The sequence below is a fragment of the Suricata suricatta genome, chromosome 7 (genome assembly GCF_006229205.1).
Source record: "Suricata suricatta isolate VVHF042 chromosome 7, meerkat_22Aug2017_6uvM2_HiC, whole genome shotgun sequence".
Taxonomy (NCBI): domain Eukaryota; kingdom Metazoa; phylum Chordata; class Mammalia; order Carnivora; family Herpestidae; genus Suricata; species Suricata suricatta.
Window position 1 is genome coordinate 4836992 of NC_043706.1, and position 12226 is coordinate 4849217.

General features: G+C 41.7%; 1 long non-coding RNA gene across 2 annotated transcripts in view; it reads right to left on the minus strand.

Moving 5' to 3' along the window:
- Positions 1–12226, minus strand: part of LOC115295660 — a 27093-nt gene that overhangs the window by 14413 nt on the left and 454 nt on the right. The window lies entirely within an intron of this gene.

Below are 12226 nucleotides of genomic sequence, written 5' to 3' on the forward strand. Positions count from 1 at the left end.
AGAAACAGACCCTTAATATGTCAGGTTCTGAGGGCAGTCAGGAGGTACAAAGAGTGAAAAACCTTCCTCGAGGTCTAATTGCTATTCTTGTGGGAAAGTGGGATCTTTCAGTAGAGACTGCCCTAGGTGAAAAGCAGTTACCTCCCTGCCAAGTGCACCTGTTCCTCAGGTTATCAGTAATAACAACGTGCCCAGAACTATATGCCCTAGGATCAAAAGGGCTTTCCCTGGGCCAAAGATTGGAAATCTAAATTTCACAAAAATGGCCAACCACTGGGGACCAATCTCCAAAATTCTGAGGAACAGGGGAACTGATTGAGCACCAGCTCCCGGCCACGGCACTCATTGGGGCAACATCCCTCAGCCCTCACAGTCGGTTCACCAATTTCAATCTGTCTCCAAGCTCTACAGGAGAATGCCAGGCAGCGCAGGACTGGACTTCCGTTCCACCACCAGCAGGATCCTAACGCCTGATTCACCTCGTGTAACTATTCCCACCGGGATAAAGGGCCCCGGCTCTCGGGGGGGGGGGGGGGGGGGGGGGGGGGGGGGGGGGGGGGGAGTAGTCTGACTAATATTGGGATGGAGCTCCATCTCCCTTTAGGGTATCACTATAATCCCTTGGGTCGTTGATGCTGATTATCAGGGAGAGATCAAGATCCTCCTTTCACCAAGCACATTTTTAAGGATCAGAGAATTGCCCAGTTACTATTATTGCCTTATTGTCACATACGAAAGGATGCCACTAATGCCCCCAGAGGAGGATGCAGCTTTGGGTCTAGCGATATGGCCTTTTGGACACAGGATATTAAGGCCTCCAGGTCCACTAAAGTATTACAGATTCAGGGAGTCCCTTTTCAAGGACTCCTAGACACCGTAGCAGATGTCCCCTGCATCGCAGGAAGAGATTGGCCATCAGCTTGGCCAAATCTAAATGCTTCTGCTACTCTTGTGGGTATAGGAGAGGCTTGTAATGTGGCAAAAAAAAAAAAAAACAAAAAACAAAAAACAACAACAACAACAACAAAAAAAAACCTCTCAAATTCTAAAATGGTCAGATGAGGGACACAATTCAGGAACTTTCTGTCCGTATGTTACTCCTTCCAACTCTTTTTCTTCATTGGGACAAGAAATTTTATCCCAAATGGGAGTGTTACTTTACACCCCTGGTGACAAGGTTGCTAGTCAGATGTTACAAGTGGGGCTTCATCTCTACAAAAGTCTAGACAAGACACAACAGGGTCTAATAACTCCCATGAATATAAAACTCAAAATTGGACAAAAAAGAGATTGGCTATCCAGATTTGTAGAAGGGACCATTGTTCCTTTTTCCTGCTGACCCAATAATCTGGAAGTCAGATGCTCCTCTTTGGGTAGAACAATGACCCTTCACTTCTGAAACAACAGCAGCAGCAAGACACCTAGAACAGTTTACGGAAGGACCTATGGAGTGTTCCAATACTCCATAGAATCCTCCCATTTTTGTTAGTAGGAGAAAATCAGGTAAATGGAGATTGTTGCCAGATGAAGGGAATGAATGATACTATGGAGAGGATGGGCTCTTTGCAACCAGGTAGCCCATCTCCTGTGGCAGTGCCAGAAGGTTCTCCAGTAATTGTGATAGATTCACAAGATTGCTTCCTCAACATTCCCCTGTATCATGAGGATTGCCAGAGGTTTGCCTTGAGTCTGCCTTCTGAATACTTTAAGCAGCCTTATCCAAGGTATCGATGGAAGGTCTCGTGACAGGGAATGAAAAATAGCCTTACACTTTGTCCAAATTTTGTAAATCTGGCCCTTGAACCGGTCATACAGGCTTACAATGGCCTCTACCTCATTCATTCTGTGGATGACATACTTTTGGCTGACCCTGATTGACCAGTGCTGCAAGAAATCCTAATGGAAACTGTAGGTTCCCTGCTGCAATTTGGTGTAACAGTAGCCCCAGAGAAGATTCAAGAGGAACAGCCCTTTACTTATTTGGGCAGGACACTTAACACTCCAGCAGTGACCCCTCAGCCTTCACAACTAAGAAAAGACCATTTAGTCTCCCTTGATTTTCGAAAACGTTTAGTGGACATGAATTGGATTCAGCCCTATCTAAAAGTTCCTACTTCAGATCTAAGGCCTCTTTTTGACATCCTTCAAGGAGATCCCCATCCCAAATCTCCACAGAGTCGAAGCTGAACAGGCCTTGTGTCAGGGCGAAGAGGCCATCAATCATCAAACTTTATCCAGGGTGGACTATCAAAACCCTTGGTCTCGAATTCCTTTGCCCACTAAACACACCTCAACTGGATGTCTTTGGCAGGATGGTCCCTTAGAATGCATTCATCTCCCAGCTACTACTAAAAAAGTTGTTTGGTCACGATGTGGCCCTTATAATTGTTCCTTACACTAGAGACCAATTAAACACCTTATTGCAAAACATCAAGGATTTGCAAATTGCTGTAGAAGGATCATGGGAGAAATTGGTTATCACTTCCCTACTAATCCAATTCTTTATTTTCTAAAAATTCATCCCCTTATATTTCCAAACAACACTACGTATGAGTCCTGACCCCAGCCAGCCACGTTGGTTTTTACAGATTGTCCCTCTAATGGAAAGTCTGTTACTATTATTGATGGTCACTCCTGTGTTTAGGTTATCAAGGAAACTTATGCTCATAGAATTCAATTAATGGCAGTCATTTATGCTTTTGCCCATTTGACTGAGGTTCCTTTTAACTTGCATACTGACTCACGTTATATAACAAGATTGTTTCCCCACATTGAAACAGCCTCTCTTCCCGAGTTTCGATCCACAAGTTTTCCCCTGCTTCACTAACTTCACAAACACTCATCCACCTCCGAACTCAGTCTTTTCTCATTGGGCACATTAGAGCTCATCGTAATTTGCCAGGCCCCTTAGCTCAAGGAAATCATCAGGCTCACTCATTTACTAGGGCTGCTGATTCTTCACCTCTAGAAGAATCCCGTTGATGCTATAAATTACACCATCAAAATGCCTCTGCACTCAGGCTCCAATTTAATATCTCTAGGGAAGCCACTCGAGAAGGAGTCTGCTCTTGTAAGCAATGCCCTCCTAATTTTCCAGCCCTGCGCTCTGGGGTCAACGCAAGAGGTCTGAGACCCTATGATTTATGGCAAATAAATGTTCCCCTCATACCATCCTTTGGAAAACTTTGTTATGTTCATGTATGTGTTGATACATTTTCTCATGTCATTGTCGCTTCTTCCCGGACAGGAGAAGCTTACAAAAATGTAGTTCAACATCTTTTCTTTAGCCTTTCCTATTTGGGCATTCTGAAATCTATGAAACTAACATTGTACCAGCTTACACTTCTGTCGCTTTTAGAAGGTTTATTCGAATTTTCAAGACTTTTCATACCACAGGAATTCCTTACAATCCCCATGGACAAGAAATTGTTGAGAGTACACATCAGACACTAAAGGCTCAAATTTTAAAATTACAAGAAGGGGAATTTAAGGATAACTCTCAACATCACATTCTCTCCCATGCTTTGTCATTAATAACATAAATATAGATCTTACCAACTGTCCCAACATGTGTAAGCATTGGAATCCAGCTCTAGAGAAACCTAAGACCTGGGAAGGTGGAAAGATAGACTTCCTGGCCAGTGGAAGGGACCCGATGTTGTACACACCTGGGGACGAGGGCATGCTTGTGTCTCTCCACAGGACACAGACTGTTCTCCGTGGGTTCCAGATCATTTAGTGGGACACTATGTTGAGCTCTTTCACTCCTCCCTCGACTCCCCTGACCCCAGAAAGAATGCAGAGGAACCATCAAATCCTCAACCCCCTGCCTCCTACGGACCCGCAAATAGTAAGGATACTCACTCCGACCATGAGTGAGCTCTCCTTGCAGAAAGATTGTCCCCATCGCCGCTGCCGACTCGCCTGATCTACATGGGGCTCCACTCGTTGTACATGAGGACAATTAAAATCCCTGGCAGATGAGGCTATTGCCCTTGTTGAGCCACAGTTCCTCCAGCTACACTGTTTGTAGTTCTTCTTGCGTTATTGTCTTCTCAGGCCCATTCGGGTTACGCCATTAAACAGCAGTATTGGACTTCCATCCCAAACCCTCCTATGTTAAGGCTTGTAACTTGGGAAAATGAGCTTCTTTCTGATTTCACTAGCAATCCATATATACTAAGTGGCAGCACAGTTGAGTTTTTAGTGCCTCAAATCAATCCTGATTTTTTCTATTTCGGAAAATCCAAGTCTTCTCCTATACGTTTTTCTTATGATCATGCTCTGAAGGGATGCCTTCCCAGTCTCCTTTAAGGGCCTGTTACTGATTCTCCATCGACATTAAGGGAAGACATTCATTTTGGTCTATATATTTTGACTCTGGGAGGTGGAGACCCTATTACTGATGGTGAACATTCCATTTCTAAAAAATTAAGTCGCTGCAACAAGCCACCTCCTTTCCAGACTCTTCCTAATGATAAATTACGTCTGGACACTCATTGACGTTAACAGGGTTATCCTCGTTGGTGGACTTGTATGTATCCTATGTGAATAGGTTTTTATTTGATATACACTAAAGAAATAATGTATGACAGGTCTAATTTCATGCCCTCTGTTAACTATAGGTATTATTTTAAGAACTCACCCATGGGGCTTCCTGGGTGGCTAAGTCAGTTAAGCCTCCGACTTCGCTCAGGTCATGATTTCACGTTCGTGGGTTTGAGCCCCGTGTCAGGCTCAGAGCCTGGAGCCTGCTTCAGATTCTGTCTCTCCCTCTCTCTCTGCCCCTTCCAGTCTCATTCTCTGTCTCTCTCTGTCTCAAAAATAAATAAAATATTTTATTTTTTTTTATGTTTTTATTTATTTTTGATACAGACAGAGACAGAGCATGAGAGGGGGAGGGGCAGAGAGAGAAGGAGACACAGAACTGGAAGCAGGCTCCAGGCTCTGAGCTAGCTTTCAGCACAGAGCCTGCCGCGGGGCTCGAACCCACAAACGTGAGATCTGACCTGAGCCGAAGTCGGAGGCCCAACCGACTGAGCCACCCAGGCGCCCCTAAATAAAATATTTTAAATAATAAAAATAACTCACCCAAAACCTCTTGATCAGTTATTCTTATACCTAGTTTGTTATCAGTTAACAGATGACATGCTAATGGTTGGGTCCCTCCTCTGCTAACAACTACTATTGATGGCAGTCTCTAAACAAACTAACATTTGGCAGCTTTTGGCTGCAATGCATCTCATTATACTGACCTGTCCAAATGGTCCTACCAATTATGCTGTCACTGCCTGTGTTCAAGCACGCTATGCCCTCCTCTGTTCTGACACATGGAAGGTTACTCTCAAATTGGAAAAGGATGAAAGTTACTGTGGACATGTACAGTGTGTATTCTAACAAACTACATGTCTTGTGATAATGGAATTCAGGTTTTAGTCATACATTAAGACAACCTCCTTATGTTATGCTCCCTGTAAAACTGAATATCCCTTGCTATGATGATTGTGGGTTTCAGGTCATACAGGAGGTCAATTATGCTCTCATACATCCAGAGGGATTCATTGGAGCCTTAATATTGGGCATTACGTCATGAATTGCCATCATAGGGTCTGTAACTGCTTCCACTGTCTCCTTTGTCCAGGAGGAACCTACAGCCCAACCTGTTAACCAGGGGCAAAAAATGTCTCCTTTGCATTGGCCACTCAGGAAATAATTGACAGGAAATTGGACACTAAGGTTAATGCGTTAGACAGTACTGTGTCAGAAATGAATTAAATTTTATAAAATCTCTTTTGGCCCTTCGATGTCACAAGGAATATACTTGGATCTGTGTTACTCCTCTCCAGCATAATGATACACTTGGGAGAATATCCATAATCATCTACTTGGCATTTGGGACCCTTCTAATTTTAGCATTGATGTCCAGACCCTTCATGAACAGATCCAGGCAATTGATGCATCCTCTACCTTTATCTCTCCTGCACAGATTGCAACCTCCTTTCAGCAAGGGTTACAGAATCTCTTTAGCTCTCAGGGGCCAATTTCACTCCTGACAAATGTTGACATGATGGCTGGAGCATCGATGCTCATTTTGTGCCTTGTTCCCTGTTTCTTTAAAATAAGTAATCAAGGCTTGATAAAGGGTATGTATGAGTCTTCTATAAATATATGTTCCGGAAATTTTATACATGTCAAAAAATTTGTCAACAGAATTCATTGTCTATGGCAAATGCCACTTCTGTGCTGTTGCACATACACTTAAACATAAATAAAGCTGAGTCTCAGTTAGTGAGGCGATGCCTGCCCATCAATGAGAAAGAAACTTGAGACTTTCACTCTCTTGCTGACACCATCATCCTTCGGGGAATTCTGGACGTGCTGGAGCTAGACTCTGGCAGAGATTAAAATACAGACATGCAGCCGGTACTTACTCTAAAGCAAGTTCCAATTTGTTAAAGCAAATATCCACGAATTTACTTATATAGGAAGTTTACATTTTTACAAATAAGTGCTTTTTAGGAAGAAACTGGATGCCACTGTGTGATGTTTTCATTGCTTCTTTCTGTACTCGTTATTAATGCCTTGAGCACTGTCTGTATTAGAATTGGTACAAAATCAGAAAAAGTGGTGAACATTTCATTGTTCGAGAAGACACTTGCTCAGTTCGTGTAGTGTGAGCTGTATTTGGAAGGCTCGTAGATAGGAGGATTTTTTTTTCATCATTTCTGGTGGGTATCTTGTCATAGCCTGTCAGCCTATCATGCTTATAGCATTCTTTTGACCTAACAGCATCTTCATAATAGCTAACTAAAAAGAAAAAAAAATGAGGGGGGGAGAGTTCCCAGGTAGCTCTTGATTTAGCTCTGGTCATGTTCTCACCATTGTGGGATCCACCTCCAAGTGGTGCTCTGTGCTGACAGCACAGAACCTGCTTGGGATTCTCTCTCTCCTCTCTCTGCCCCTCCCCCACTTGCATGAGCACCTGCGTCGTGAGCATCCTCTCTCTGAAAATAAATAAATAAATAAATAATAAATAAATAAATAAATAAATAAATAAATAAATAAATATCAGAACAAAAAGACCACACTTATGAATTGGTCATTGCTTCCTTTTTGAAGCAATCGTGAATTATCTGTTCAATGTCTCAATGTGCAGTGTTGCTGGAGTTTGGCATCTGGATCTTAATCTACAATTTCTAGAAATTCCCCTGACTCCCTTACTGAAAATCAGAACTTTTATCTTAGAAGTCTCCCAAGAAACTCTTGTTTTTTCTTTTTAGAACCTCTCTCTTTTGTCTATAATTCTGCAGAATTTGACTCGCCCAATCAAACCTGTAAATTCTTTGTGTATCTTGGGACTCACTTTATCTGGACCTCCGACTGGAATATAAGCTCCTCAGGGAGCTTTTTGTTCCCTGCTCTAGCATTTGTAGGGGCTCCATATACTTTTTAAAAGTATAACAGCCATATTGAAATATAATTTACATACCATGAATTCAGTAGTTTTTGGTATATTCACTATATGCACACATCACCCTAATTTCAGCGGTCTTCATCACCTCATTAACAAAACCTCATAATACCCAAGAATCAGTCCTTCCTGTCAGTTCCTGGCACCACTAACTTACTCTCTATTTCTATGGATTTGCCTATTCTGGACACTTCATATAAATGGGATCATGCAATATGTATGAGACCTTCTGTGATTGGCTCTTTTTTCCACTTGACACGGTGTTTTGAAGGTTCATCCATGTCATAGCAGGTAACTCATATCTTTGTTGTCAAGTAACATTGCATCGTATGGGTATACCACATGTCTATCAGTACTTATGTGGGTGCAAATTTGGATCATTTCTACTTTTTTCTTCCCTTGAAGGCTCCTGTGTGTATTCATGAACAGGTTTTTGGGTGGATACGTATTTCCAGTTCTCTTGGGTATATACCGAGGACTGGAATTAGTAAGTACGCTTGACTCATTAAGGAATGGCGCAAACTGTTCCAGTGTGGCTGTACCATTTTAGATCCTCACTAGCAATGGGCAAAGGTCCCGATCTCATCTTCTACCTTTGGCGTTGTGTCTTTTTTATTATAGATGTTGGATGATAGTCATGCGGGCAGGTGTGAAATGGTATCTCCTTGAAGTTGGGTTTGCATTTCTCTAATGATTAATAATGTTGAGCATCTTTTTCTTATGCTCATTGGGCAGTTTATATCTTTGGAGGAATGTTCGTTTAAATCCTATACCCAGTTTTTGAACGTGGCTATGTGTCTTTTTATTATTGAGTTGTATTCAGGGTAGAATTCCTTTATCAGACATGTGGTCGGTAAATATTTCCTGCCATCTGTCACTTGTGTTTTCTTGTTCTAATAGGATGGTTTGAAACATACATATTTAAAATTTTGGTGATGTCTATTTTATCTGGTTTAACTTTTGTTACATGTGCTGTTGGTACCACACCTAAGAAACCATTGGCTGATCCAAGGTCACAAAGATATATATCTGTTTTCTTCCAAGTGTTTTATAGATTTAGTTTTTCGTCTTTGGTCTTTGATTCCTTTCACATTACTTTTTGTGTATGGTATGAGGTAGGGATCCAACTTCATTCTTTTGTGTGTGGATATCCAGTTTTGCCAGAAACATTTTTTGAAAAAACGATTTTTCCCTATTGAATTGTTCTGGCACATTTGTTGAACATTAGTTGACCATATATCTAAGGGTTTATTTCTGGATTCTCAGGTCTATCCCACTGATCTATCTGACTGTCTTTATGCCAGTGCCACACACTCCTGATTGCTGTAGCTTTGTAGTAAGTTGAAGTTGGGAACTGTGAATCCTTCGACTTTGTTCTTATTTTGCCAGATTTTTTTTAATCTTCTGGGTACCTTATATTTCTGTATGAATGTTAGAATCTGAAAAATATCTCTGGCAGATTTCCCACTCTGCTTTCCAGCACCTGTTCGGATCAGGACTTATTCTCTGGGAGTGCAGGTTTGTACTCAATATGGTGTTAGTGCCTGAAGGGCTCAGTCGGTTAAACCACTAATTCTTGATCTCAGTTGGGGTCATGGTCTGCTCCACAGCCTCCATAGGCATTTCTCAAGAAAAAATACAAATCTTACATTTCTTCTCCAGAAATATAGTAGAAAAAGGATTAATCTTCATAGCAGGTTAATGGTAATTTATTCCACCTGTTCTTTCATAACTGTTAGTTTTGTATTCTACCTGATTCATGCAAGTGATTTCGAAATGAAGATATAAGGTCTCTGTTTATATCTGTATGTATGGTTTTTGTCTGTTGCTTTTTTCTTTTTTCTAAATGTTTATTTATTTCAAGAGAAAGAGAGTGTGAGCATGCACATGCAAGTCTAAGGACAGAGAGAGAGACAGAGAGAGAGAGAATCCCAGTGAGGCTCATCACACAGCCCATAGTGGGGCCCAGTCTCACAAACCATAAGAGCATGACCTGACCTGAAACAAGAGTCAGATGCTCAACCTCCTGGGCCATCCAGTCACCCCTGTCTGTCTGTATGTGTCCATACATACCTATGGGTTACAGATGTGTGGGATTTTTCTGTCTCCCGATGGTATTTTCAAAACTAACTTGGAAAAGAACTCTCTTTAATTGGCTTAAACATGTAAGTGCTCCTATAAATTTAATATTCAGTATTAAAGCCATTTAAAGTTTGTTGGTTTAATTAAAATGGTCATGTCTTTGGAGTTATCAACAGCGCTGAATATAAAGAGACAAAAAACTTCTATCCTACTTGGTTTTATTAATCAAATAAGTCCTTGTTATCGCTCATAGAATTTGTCATCAAGAAACAGCTGGGAAGGGCAAACAGGTGGCTCAGGTGGTTAAGGATCCAACTCTTGATTTCGGCTCAGGTCATGATCTCAAGGTCGTGAGATTAAACCCTCATCAGGTCCCGTGCTCAGCACAGAACCTGCTTAAGTTTCTCTCTTTTTCTCTCCCTGTTCCTGTCTCTCCCCCACCTCTCTCTACCCCTCTCCATGACACTTGCGCTCTCTCTTAAAAAGGGGAAAAAAAAAACCCAAGCTTGGGATGATGTGTGATGTTGTCTACTGTCTCAAGAAGTTTCTGCTGTTGGTCTAAACATAATTAAGAACAAGTAGATCGATATAATAGGATAACAAATATCTTTAGGTGAAATATTTAAAATGTTTCCCCAGATCTTTTTGGTAACCTAGAACTTTTAAGTTTTGCTATGTTAAATTATAATGGTTAGTCATTAATTATCTAGATCACTTCCAAATAAGAAAAAATACTAACACATTATTTACTAAACACAGCCTCCCTTCTGTAGAGGAGCTGCGGATAAATGGGTCCCTTCGTAAATGTCCTTTCACTGAACACTTCGCTATGAGAAAGCATATGTTTCTAGAAATAATAAAATGTCTTTAAAATTTTTTGCCATGTCACAGGATATTAATATAATACACAGTTCATAATTGTTTACATCTTTATTTTCACTAAAACCCAAGGTATTTGTGGTTACATACACTACTATATTTTTAAAGCTACTAGAAATAATAAAAGGAAACATCTCCATATGGAATGAGAGTAGGATGTATCTTTCCAGTAAAAGATGGTAGGAGAAATAGAGATGCATTTTTGTTGAGAAAAAAAGTTGTCAAAGATTTTTGGAAAAGGAATCTTTGGGGGAGATGTTATGCATGGACAGGGCTGGTTAAGATGAGAATGCATTTGGGGTGCCTGGGTGGCTCACTCGGTAAGGGGCTGGCTTCGGCTCAGGTCATGATCTTGCAGTTCGTGGATTTGAGGCCCGCATCAGGCTCTGTGTTGACAGCTAGCTCAGAGCCTGTTTCAGATTCTGTATCTCCTTCTCTCTCTGACCCTCCCCTGCTCACGCTCTCTCCCTCTGTCTCTCAAAAACAAAATAAAAAAACATTTTAAAAATTAGAATACATTTAAACAAGTAAAATAAATTTTAATATCAAAACTAACCTGGTCCTGGGGCGCCTGGGCGGCTCAGTCGGATAAGCGGCCGACTTCAGCTCAGGTCATGCTCTCATGATTCGTGGGTTCGAGCCCCACGTCGGGTTCTGTGCTGAGAGCTCAGAGTCTGGAGGCTGTTTCAGATTCCATGTCTCCATGTCTCTTAGTCCCTCCCCCACTCATGCTCTGTCTCTATCTCAAAAATAAATAAATGAAGTATTTAAAAGAAAGTCTTGCCTGGTACAAAATTAGAATTTGGTTTTCTCTCTGTTAAAAGGACAGAGTTTGCATGAGGTCTGTTCTCCATGTAACAGGACATAGTTGACAACACTGGTTGTGTTTCCCAGGCATTGGCTAAATTATCATATTCGAAAGAGATGTGCATAGAGTAAGGTAGGACCAGATCGTTTTAGGGAACTAAAATTGACCTTACAAAGCCAATAAGACCCCTTGGTGAAAAGAACATCCATCTAGCACCTTGTTTAAAAGTTAAAAGGTATCAGAGGTGCCTGGGTGGCTGAGTCGATTGAGGATTCAACTTTGGCTCAGGTTACGATCTCGCAGTTCGTGGGTTCAAGCCCCACGTTGGGCTCTGTGCTGATAACTAGCTCAGAGCCTGGAGCCTGTCTTCATATTCTGTGTCTCCCTCTCTCTCTGATCCTCCCCTGCTCGCGTTGTCTCTCTCTGTCTCTCTCAAAAAAAATAATGAAAAAACTTAAAGGTTTCAACAAAACAAGTTTAAAGGAACCTTTATATTCAAACACCATCCTTGCTACACTTAGGTAAATAATTCGGCCATGTTTAATGCAAACAGATTGGTTTTTCTATGATTACCTTTGGTAAAGAAATGAGGGCGATTGTAGTGAGAAAAATTATGCTTGTACTTGTGTAGGCATTAGACTCTAACCCTGTTACTCGTCTCTGAGGTTTTGTTACGTACCTGTAAATCAGATTTGATCCTGAATTCCTCTAGTTACCTCAAACATCTGGCTAGGACTCACCAAACTGCCAACTTTCCAGTTGTCTCCCACCTTGGCTTGCAACCACTGAGAACAGAGGCCGCCCTTGAATCTCCTGCCAAGGTCCTGTGCCAAGTGGTCCTCACTGAAGTTCGGGGACTTGCACGTTGGATACCCACGTCACAGCTGAAGAAGGCTGAGCCTGACTCGGGGTCCCGTACAGACCCTGGAGACCTCCATGTCGGCTTGCCGGGGAGAAGACGCGGCGGACACGGAGGTCGACTCCCT